Here is a 12,014-nt window from a genome sequence, read left to right on the forward strand (position 1 = left end):
CATGGACAGTGTGCCACAATCCCAGGTTTAGGGTAATGGAAAAAGGTAGAAAACATGGATTTTCTCCTGATGCAAAAGACCATGCCCTTTCTCCCCTGAAACTAGTTTCTTATTCTGCAAAAGTGTTTCATCCACCGAACTAAACCCAGAAGCTACTGCAGTACTCCAGAAACTAGCAGGTAGTAACAGGGGACACATCGCCTCAGCAGTTGCTAGCATTAGTTCACGCTAATAATACAACCTCAAAGAGCATATTGAACAAGATCCAGGGCTGCTGTGGCTATCAATTTTTGAAGAGGGAATTTCAATGCGAATTTTAAATCTGGAATTATTTAAAAATTTAGAAATGATTATTTTTTAAAATGAAGTCAATCCAGAAGAGGTTATCCCGCACTCCCGTTAATCCTTAGGAGAAAAATCCCTCAATGAACTCTGTCAGTCACAATACCCAACCCTGGGACCTCAGGCTTCTTGTTATGACAAATAAAAGCTTTCTTGGCTGCTATGGTTTTGGCTCTCTGAGCACACAGCCAGAGGGTGAGGTCTTTGGAAAGCTTCCCTGCTTCTGTGTGTGGCCTCCACATGTCTTTAACTTCAAGCCAGAACAAGACTGAGGGTCTTGTGGTGCTCTTCAGAGAAGGTGCCCTCCTGCAGTCCCCCTTCAGCTGGGACTGAACCATACTCTGGGACAAAGCCTCCATCTAGACAAAGCACAAGACCATGGGGGATGTTGCAGACCCCATCTGTCCCAGATCTAGATTTAGCCTAAGTCTGCCCACTGCAAAGGGCTCCTGTTTTGTCTGTCCAATGGGAACTTGGTTCCTGAATGTCATGTTCAAGGGCATCCTTACAGACATCAAACTCTTCCTTCAGTGCGGTTACCATACATGATCTTGGAGAGGGAATTCTCTAGGATGCCTTAAAATAAGTCGTTTGATATTACTGCAAAGAGCGGCAAGGTAGTGGCCTTACATACCAAAGTCATCGAATCTCAGAATCATGGAATAATTAGGGTTGGAAAGGACCTTAAGATCCTCTAGTTCCAACCCCCCTGCCGTGGGCAGGGACACCTTACGCTAAATCATATCACCCAAGGCCTCGTCCAACCTGGTCTTGAACACTGCCAGGGATGGAGCATTCACAAAGTCAAGGAAGAATTCAAACCCAGGATTATTTTAAACAGGAAAGAGTAGAAGAATTTGCCTAATTTCAATCTAATCAATAGGTTCTAAAGCACACACGTAAAGACTCAATACTTTACATGACTTTTAGAAAGCCAGAGACTTTCAGCAAAGACCTAAAACATATAGATTCTTATTAAAAGTATTGATGTATGTCTGCTTGGCTGCATCAACTAGAAATACATTCTGGCTATGAGTAAGTAGTAGCTGTGTCACTGAGAAACTATTTTCACTTCATAATTTATGTGCTGATGGCAACAACTTTGGGCTCGAGAGGGCAGGAAACCTGATGACAAAGCACTTTTGGACTCTTCCCTGTCTGGCCAGGAATTGAATTGCTGACTTTCAGAGCAGGTAGCAAAGCTAATTCTGCTGAGGTTTTAACTGAAGGAGTAGAGGAGGCAGTTGTTCATGGCTTGACTGATCAAAGATCATCTTGGGGAAGAACAGCTAAGTCTTTGCAGAATAAATCCTTTACTTTTCTCTTCATGTATGACCAATTCCCTAATTTCTATAGACAGAAATACTGAGCATATTGAAATGAAATAGGTGATCCAAGGAAAAATGTGGAAAAAGAATTCATTCTTGTGTACAGGGGAAAAACCAGCTACAAAAATGACTCATATTCTATCTATTGCGCACTTGGAAGTATTCAGATTTTTACATCTAGCATAGGTGGAATGCACAGCAGACAATTTGCAAAGTGTGCAATGCCTTCAGTACCATATTTTAGATGTTTCATAATGATATGCACTCAGTTATATTAAATTGTAGATTCTCTGCCTTTTAAAAAGAAATGAAATGATGATTAATCTAGTAACGTAACATCCAACTTTACTCTCTCCTCTCTCTGCATTGCTGGTTTTCCATCAAGAAATTGATTAAATGGAATTTAAAATAATTAAGGGAACACATAGGTCTGGTTATGTTGTGTTTGAAGTCTGGTCGCTCCCAAGCAGCCAAGCCAAATTTCATCAAACAGCACTGAAAACAAACAATCTTTTCTATAGCAATAAATAATACATTAAAACGTAGCCTCAAGAGCTTAGGAAGGACTTACTGATGGTTCCCCTTATGCTGATGAGAGTGCTTATTGTTCAGAGCTGGGGTTTCAAGCATTTTGAAGGCAAAGGCCATATGAAATAGCAAACAATAGTTTAATGAACTGAGTTCCTGGAGACAGCAAAAGTCAAAACATGTTGAGATAACTGATGAAGAGATGGGTGTTTAAGAGAGTTTAAAGTTAAATCACCTTTAATCATTGTAGGGGCTATCTTCCTAAGCACATGGGGGATTTAATAGCATAGTTTCCCATAAAGCACAAGCACAGAACTTGGCGAGTTTGACTCCACTTTGGAAATCCTCCTGCAGCGCAGCTTGTTTGGGTTTTTCTAATTTCCAGATATTCCAACTTCAGCAAACTCCCCATACACTGATATCTTTGTTATATCAACATCTGCCTAGAAAAGAACAATTCATATGAATAAGTGTGAATAGCAAGTGCTTAGAAGATTGCAACAAGCAGAGTAATTAGATAATTCTTGTGTACTTATAGATCTGTATCAGTGATATCTATAGCTGCATTATTTGCATCCATCTGTCTCTATATAGCCATAATTCAGCGTGTTTCTATTGGAGGGATAACATCTAGAATGGAGCCAAAATAAATACATTAAGTGGCATTATTTACTTTTTTATAATTACATTATCACAGAACTGGAAGCTTGAAATGCTGGAGTATTTTACAGACAGGAAGTAAAAATCCAAATCCTCTCACTGCCAAGACTTCCCAAAGCCGCCTTTTAACTGATGAACTGTAGAAATCTCCAGCAACATTGTGATTTTTGTTTCAGTAGTTTCTCCAGGGATTCATCATTGAAGGATCTGTTCTTACCAGAAAAGCTAAATCCTACTCATTTAAAGATAACAGTATCTTCCACTAAAACTGCCTCTATCCAGATACATAAAAGCATTACCCTGCCAATCGAGAACTGACAACATAATGAATCAACAATAAAACCTTAAGCTTGGAGAGCTTTAAGGTGAATAAGTCTGGTTTGATTATAATTTATTCAAGGATCAATCTAAAGGTAATTGAGCATATTATGAACTAAATAGGGTGCTTGTTTCCTAATGGTAAAAAGTAGAGAGAATCCTCCACTTCAGACTGCTGCAATCTTGATGGGCACTCTACCAAGTAGCCTAACTGGTGGAGCAGGCTGGTGAAGAGGGCACTGCAATCTGTGCCAGATGCCTCAGACTTGAAGGTCGCTTCCAACCTCAGCTATTCTATGATTCTATGATTTTATTTCTAACATTGTAACTGATCTGCTCCTTACTCTATACATACGTCTCCATAATGTCGTCATGGGTTGCTTATTTGGGAGCTGTCTTCTGTTATGAGGGGCTGGATACTAGCTACTGTTAGAAGCACCAGATTTCAGCTGACACATGTATTGAGTTTGTGTGGCAAGGTTTTGGTAGCAGGAAGGCGGATGGGACACAGGAGTGACAAAGCATCTTTGGTGGGTGCCTGGTATATGCTGATGAAATACAACATCAAAAAGAACACTGGAAAACAGTGATTTTCACAAGAATGCTTTTCAGGGAGCAGTGGTTGCAAGGTAAAGAAAGAAACTGCATGGACAATTCCATAAGCACTGGCTCATGGAAATTCAGCGCAGCTGTATCATTGAGGTATGAGGCAACATGTTTCAAAACCACTGTTTGTGAAGAATTTCCCACACTGAATGTAATGTCATTATCAACTCCTCTTATACCTGAGTGTTGCCTCCAGTCTGAGGTATGGAGATTCATTCTCTACATTCCTCTTGTACACTCCCAACATGTAAACAATTTTAAGTGAAACCGTGATGTCCCTCATAAATCTGGAAGTGGAACTAAAGCCAAATTGACTTACTTCACGTACTTCACATTTGTCAGGGGTAGATGTTTCTGCTTGCACACAGCAAAACTAGACGAGAAGAAGAATGAGGACTGAAAAACGTCTGACAAACCGAACTGCTAAAAGAGCACAAATTGTACTGTACTGAAATCTTCCTTACTACTTGCAGTAGAGATGCAGCAAACAAAGGCCCAGATACCCTGTACCTGTGCAAATGGATGGTAATTGTCACACCCAAACTCTGCCATGTAATGTTTTAGAAATCAAACAAAAATTGGCTCTTTGTTGTCTGCTTTCTGAACAGATTTGTCTCTGAAATGACTTAAGGAATTGCTTTCTTCCAGTGAAGGAGAGAAGAAATGAGGAGAAAACACCAATTCTCTAAATGATTGGAACAAAGGTGGTCAATGACCTTCACAGAATCAGAGACAGTTGAGATTATCCAGTCCAACCCCCTGGTCAGAGCAAGGGCAGCTATAGCAGGTTTCACCTGTTTGTCTACGACGATGCTACGGAAGACAGTGTTGAAAGCCTTGCTGAAGGTAAAACTTCCTGCTCTCCTCTCATCTACCAAGCCAGTCATCTCATTGTAGTAGGCTACTGAGTTGGTTAAATGTGGTTTTCACTTTGTAAATCCATGCTGACTACTCCCTTCCTATGAAGAACAGTCGATCTGTAGTTAGTGTAGCTATCCTCCCCAAATACACATGCAGAAAGGCTGAGCTTTACCCCTTTGCTGCTTGGCAGGACTGTATCTGGGAAGGTTTCTTGTTGGCTTCAGAGAACTGGGAAGACCAGCAGCTGGACAGGTAAAAGCTAAGAGTGAAAGGGTCAAGCGACTACCTCAGACACAAGTAAAGCTGTGGAGATTGCAGGCAAGTATGAATAGCTTTGAAGAGGGTAAGAGGTGAAGCAGGACCCCTGAAAGTGGGAGCATCATGGTTCTGAAAGGCAATCAGATAAGAGAAACATTAACATTTAAGTGAGGCAGACATCTGCCCTCACCCAGGAGCTACAAGAATTTACAGCAGGTTTGTATGGGTCACTTTAGGTGCCCTCAGCACAAAGGTTTTAGTAACTTTTGACCCCTATTTGTTCATGTGGAAAACGTCTATGTTTGATGCAGAAAATTTTCCAGAGAAAGCAGATTCAATGTTTTCTTTCCCAGTTGCTTCTCAATCCTTCAAGTTCGTTTGTTCTAATGTGCTCCAAATGGCTGCATATTCCTAGAATCCTTATTACATCCTGCATGTTCATGACCATACTTTTCACTGCACAACAGCTTCCATTCAGTGATCTGCCTCCACTCCTTGCAAATTTACACCACCAAAACTGAAGATTAGTGAGATTTCCTGATGTGGTATCTGCTTTCTGCCTTGTTCTCAGGGAACACAATGAATCCAATGTTTCCAGAGAGGAAGAAAACACAGAGTCCCAGTACCAATGAAAAGCAACAGTAATGACAACAGAATCTTGTCACAACATCAAGGTAGCATGTGCTCCTTCTGGGAACCAACCCCCTCCAACCTTACAGTAAACCCTCATGCTGAACTGCAGCACTCTGTGCAGTGCTGGTGTCCTCAACATACAAAGGACATGGAACTGTTGGAACAAGTCTAGAGGAGGCCACCAGGATGAGCAGGGGCTGGCGCACCTCCCATGTGGACACAGGTTGAGAACATTGGGGCTGTTCAGCCTGGAGAAGAGAAGCTGCGTGGAGACCTCAGAGCAGCTTCCAGTGTCTGAAGGACGCTGGAGAGGGACTCTTCATCAGGCAGTGTAGCGATAGGACAAGGGGTGATGGGTTCAAACTGAAATGGGGGAAGTTCAGGTTAGATCTAAGGCAGAAGCTCTTCCCTGTGAGGGTGCTGAGGTGCTGGCACAGGGTGCCCAGAGAAGCTGTGGCTGCCCCATCCCTGGCAGTGTTCAAGGCCAGGTTGGACACAGGGGCTTGGAGCAACCTGCTCTAGTGGAAGGTGTCCCTGCCCATGGCAGGGGTTGGAACTGGATGAGCTTTAAGGTCCTTTCCAACCCAAACCATTCTATGATTCTATGAATTTTGTTCCCCTGAAGGTGGTAAATAGCATACATATTCATATTCATAGATATACAAAGACAATGTTTAGCATAAGCTTTCCCAACTAATTGCATAAACTGCTTAATAAAAGCTAAGTATGCATGGCAATGGGGAAAGTGAAGCTATGAATTGTTACCCTTTTAGACATTCTTACTCTTTCAGACATTCAAAGGTAAATTCTCTTAAGTAACTGCTCTTCTATGTGTCAGCCTGAAAATACATGGAAAGGGCCCATGACACCAAGGAGCCATCCAGATGGCAGCAGGGTTCATGTCAAGACTTCCAGCAGGGAATCCTGCAGGAGTCCTCACCATGGCATGGGGGTAATGTGCCAGTGGGAGGATGGGATACCCCTCCGTCATTTTCCACCTGACAGTGAGTTTCTTGGGCCATCACTATTTGGCACAGCCCCCAGAGCTGCCGTAGTTACTTTAGTAAGAAGCAGCAAGGGATCTGTCCCTTGTATTAAAGGGTTCGTGCATGGTCACAGCTCTGTTTCTTATTGCTGAGACATCGCTGCCTTTAATGATGCGGAAAAGCCTTCAAAATAAAGGACAGAACACAATGATTCTCCAGGAAAAAAGTGAACTCTGCCTTTCGGTTATTTGGATTTCTTTTTGCTCTTGGAACTTTCCAGTTGCTTAGTCAACAGCACTGGCTCAATACTTTGTAATTACTGCTCATACGCTTGCTCCCGTAACCTCTGCTCCCCACACTTGGTGTGTATATACCAGTGCATTCAGTATATTCAGAGCATTTTGTTACTCAGCTATTCTGCTTGCTGTAGCCTATGATTATTTAAAGTGGGTGAACTAACCCCCAGCCCTGCAGTAATTCTGCGACTAAAGGGAACGTGAATGTGTGTTCTAGGAAAACATATTGTTGTGACCTCGCTGTGAGATAGACAGTGCTATGCTTGAGCGTGCAGATAAAACCATTATTTAAAACAACAATTATTTCTCCTTTCATCATTTATTCTCACCCTGCCAACATTTCCTCTATCATGGACAAATCATTCTTCATGTCTGCCTCAAATGTTTGGTGTTTTAGCAGCTTATATATATATATATACACACACACACACCAAGTGAAGGAAAAGATTCTAGGATTCTAGGCTTACTGTAGCGCAGCAACAACTTCCATTCGACAAATGTACTGAAGTCATGAAATATTCATCAATAAACCAAAAAGGAGTTAATATTTGAAGCAAGCTTAGACATTTACAATCAAAAGCCAGGATGACATAGATGATAAAGAAAACGTTACCTTCTGGGGTGAAGAAAAGAAGGTACTGATACACATTACTGTGCTACTTCATGAACATCTGGCAGTCTGTCACTTAATAGACAACAACATCTCCTCTAAACAGAAGAGACTTGAATTCATCAGGGATTCCTGTAGTACAGTATGTGCTTAACTTAAGTACCTGCTTTCTGTGATTTCCATAGATTACCATATTCATGACACTGCGGAGTGAAAGCATTCTTCTCACTCTCTAAGCAGAACATGCGAAAGGAATTAAAACACTGGCAGGCACTTTGTCTCCAGTTTGTTGGACGTGTGAGGAAAGGACTTCCCACCCATTTATGCAGACGAAATTCTGTCAGCTAAGCAGCAGCAGAACAAAGATGTCAGCAGAATGGCTATTAACAAATATCTGATAGGCAAGCAAATACAACTGGATCCAAATGCATTCACAAAGCAGGGATCAGCATCAGCTGAGCCTCAATACTGGCAAAAACTTTGTGCAAGGAAGATGTTGTACTTTTACTGTTACAGAAGTAAACCCACACAAATCCAGTATTCACGTTTCCATGTGTCTTTATATACCACAGCGCATCCATATCCATACATTCAGCACTTATCAATGTTGTAAATTACCCGAGGATACCAAGAAATGCCATTTCTAGATACTTCTACCCACCTTCTCCTCCAAAATGGCTGGTAACTGAGCTGCTCAGAGCAACCCTAAAATAATCTGTTTCTGTGGATTTAACCATCATCTTTTGGGGGTATATGTGCTGAGGAGACTGAACTCTAGCAGTAACTGATAACTTTTTCCAGCTCCTTCCAAAGAAGCTCCATAGGTGATAGCTAGACTATTAAAAGGCAGCAAAAATACATCTCTTCTTACACCTATGAGAAAGCATGGATTTCCTTGCTGCTCTGGCTAACTTAGTGGTTACCAACCAACCTGTCACTCACCAATGCTGCTGACCCACCCAGGGGAGTGGAGCTGTATTAAGCTGAATTTGCTAATTCCACTTGTGCTCAATGAGCTGGGGCAGGCACCAGAAGCAGCCTGACCCTGTTCCTAGAACCCTGAAGCCTTGTGAAGCTGCATTTAAACTGCCTGCATGACCCATGTGAACCTGTTCAAAAGCTCCTTGAGCAACTTAACACTATCACGCAGCCCAGGGGCAAACGACATCCTGTGGGCAGGATGAGGTGAAACACACACTGTCTACATCCTCCTTAGCTCTCCCGCATTCCCTTCCAGCATCTTCCTGGTGGAAATGCAGCTTTAGACAACCTGCAGTATTGAAGAGATAGAAAGTCTATGTATGCAGCATTCTACATACATAGAAGTACACATTCTAATCAATCACGCCCATCAAATTTGTGCTCTAGGCAAATAGCAACCACCCCTTCCAGCCTCTAGGAAAAACCCTGAGATTTTGAACACCACTCTATAAAGCTTTGAGTACATCCACGAAAATAACCACTGCTGCCACTGTGTGTAAAGAAAAGTGCATTTTCACCATTGCTAAACTTGCTGCTATATTTGCAGCTAAACCAAGCTGCAAATTTACCTATCCAATACATTTTGCTAACAGTGAAACTCTACACAGCTGGGAAGAGCATCCACTTCTTCCATCTGCTGGCACTTATGCAGATACTTGGGTTGGTTTTGCTTTGATACTTGTTTCTCCTGCCCTTTTGTTTTGCATGGAAGCTCCAGATTTATTCCCAACTTGCCTGTATTGTAAACAGTAGAGCATCTCAATAGATCTAGAAATAAACCCTGCTTTTCCCTGGTAGATGACACATCACGTAACTATCCTTATATTACTGCACTAATAGATTACTGAGATGCAAACCACTGCTGATAATTCCTAAGCAAACCTTCTTCCACTTCAGATTCATTGTAATCCATCCCTTATGGCAGACAAACTACAGCACTTATCCTCCTTTTGCACAGACGACAATGCCTTCCCTCATCATCACGCAGTAATCCTTCCATCTCTATTTCACACAATCCTAATTTAAATGTAAAGTATTCAGTGCAGACAAATGAGCTCTACTCAGCTCTTGCAGTTCTGACCAAGGACCCCACCACTGCTTTTAGAATCTTCAACCTCAAAAATACAATCCTTTTTATCGTCACCTCAATAACCTAAACTCACTAAATTTCACGCTAAGACCCAGGATACAAATAGATCTGGTATTAATAGCAAGTGCTTCCACCCCTAGACAGTCAGAACTCCCACTTTGGTTGACGAGAGGTAGGATGAGAAAATGCTGAATGCTCTCCTATGCAGAGTTCGGCTATTCTGGTTTGATTAAGGCCTCCCAACAGCTTTGAAAATGTGACAAATCAACACCTCACACATGACATTCACAAAGAATGATGAGAATAGAGCCAGGTGGTGAAGCTGGACTGGTCCACGGACAGAAAGGGAGGATGAATTTTGATCATCTGAAGCTATCAAAACTTTTAAACAGGTCTGAAAAGAAATAACTGCTAAACTGTTGAAAGTTAATATTACACCAAATATCAATAACGCATTACAAAAATGATACCTTCACTAAACCGATACAGATGCTTCCTACGTCACCATCCAGCAGTGAGGAGCTGTCAATGCACAGGTACAAAAGTAATAGATGCTCTATAAAAAGCTCATGTAGACAAACAAGGAAGTGATCATTAGAATCAATCAAGTCCCCCTCCATTGCCCTTCTTGTATATTTATCTGTCTTTGTAACAGCTAAAGCATAACATCTAAAGTATCATTATATTCTGAAAATGACATTACAATGGACCTATATTCTAAAATGCTGATTTGATTAGATTTTCACTCCAGTCAATCAGAGAAAGAAATCTGATTTGAAAAATCTGACATGGATATCATTGGAAATACAGATCCCATGCACATATCACTGTAGTTTTAAACGTCACTTTCTCATAATGGCTTTAAAATGAGTTCTGATCATCTTGTTACTACAAGACTTCATGGATTTGTATGCACAGTTAGGCTTGTGAGTATATGCACTCAGCTTGCTCACTGCTATTAAATACAACCACAGTCACATACTGCTTCATCCACTGTTTCACTGGTTACGTGCTCCTCACAGATAAACAATGGAGACACCTTTCTCTCCTGTCCTGATCCTACAAGCTTTTATGTATGGCTGACATTAAAGCACACAGTAGTTACACTGTCTGTGGTCAAGCCTCCATGTAGCCATGGGGGAACCAGGACCATGTCTCGCTGATTGATCACAACTAACCCACTCTTCTTGGACATGGCTCCACCTGAATTCATCACAGGAGTTAAAGGTTCCCAATGGTAGATAAAATGGAGCATACAGTGTACATCTCTTCTGCATCATTTGACAAATCTCCTGTTTTCAGCTCTTCTGCACCCAGATAGTTCCAGATAACACACCTCTTCATGGATTCAGTGATTGTGCAAGTCCTACAGCCCCTTGCTACTCCAAAACCTGCCTTACTTAAAAATCTCATCCTCATTTCAATTCTAAAACCAAAATGATTTTTGTTTCTTGACCTAATTCATCTTGTTAAAAGTTTATGCCAGCTATTTATAGTGCTTCAACCTACTGCTCAAATAAACTCGTTGGTAGCCTTTCGACCATAGGACAGCAAGGGAAACAATATTCTCTATTTAGTGCAGCTTCTCCACGTTAGCGCTGTCTACAACAGCGCTGCTGCTATAAAGGTCACAGATGACATAATTTATATTATTATAGATCATCCATGTCATCTGTCTGCCTGGCTCCTTTTTCTCCATATTTTATAGAGGTATTCTGCCAGATGAAAGTCCTTGGAGAGACTCAGAGTGGCTTACAAAGCCAGGAGCAGCCGCCACACAGAAGAGATTTGCTGCTGGGACCATTTCCTGCATGAGTGAACAAGGAATACCCAGGCTCCGCTGTCTCCAAATGCAGCTTGATCCTGATCACACCATCTGTAGCAACTGCTGCAAAATGACTGTCAAGCCACAGCAGTTTGACTAATACAGCAAAGGCTTCGTTCTGAGATTTGTGCTTTTGCACCTATGCAGCGATGGCAGCAATCCCAGCCAGGTACTGGCATTCTTCTACCAATGGTGTGATCCCAAATTGCACTTTCTTCCACCTGTATCTACCATAATGGATGCTCAAAAAGGACTGAGAGAGTTCCTTTCTTTAATTCTTATATCTAACGCGCTTGTAAATATAGGAGCATTGTGTCAAAAACTGGAACTACTTTGACTTTTTTAAGATGGAAAGCATATGACCTCCTGCAGGCCTGTATAACGCCTTGCTAAACTGCTAAAAGACTGTGCATATGGGCAGCTTCCCATCTCCTCCTCTGGAAAACCTCAGCAACGAGACATGTGTCCTTACTTTCACTTGCCTTATTGCTGTTTCTCCGAGTGCAAGTGCTCTCCTGGCTGCATCCCAGTACCCATTACCAGCTCCCATCTGCATAGAAGACGCCCCGTATCTTCAAACCACCATGTAGACACTTTGCTACAGGGCTCTTGCTGCTTAGAACCTATTGGTGTTAAGCTTTCTGCCTTTTTGTATGTACCTCTCTTGAATTGCTTGCCCCAGTTTAGTCATA

General features: G+C 41.8%; 1 protein-coding gene across 2 annotated transcripts in view; it reads right to left on the reverse strand.

Moving 5' to 3' along the window:
- The window catches only part of DPYD (dihydropyrimidine dehydrogenase), a 357,309-nt gene that overhangs the window by 14,068 nt on the left and 331,227 nt on the right, over positions 1 to 12,014 (reverse strand). The gene's annotated exons all lie outside the window — the stretch shown is intronic.

This window comes from Pezoporus occidentalis, unplaced genomic scaffold, assembly GCF_034315485.1.
Source record: "Pezoporus occidentalis ecotype Australia unplaced genomic scaffold, CSIRO_AGI_Poc_V1 ctg94, whole genome shotgun sequence".
Taxonomy (NCBI): Eukaryota; Metazoa; Chordata; class Aves; order Psittaciformes; family Psittacidae; genus Pezoporus; species Pezoporus occidentalis.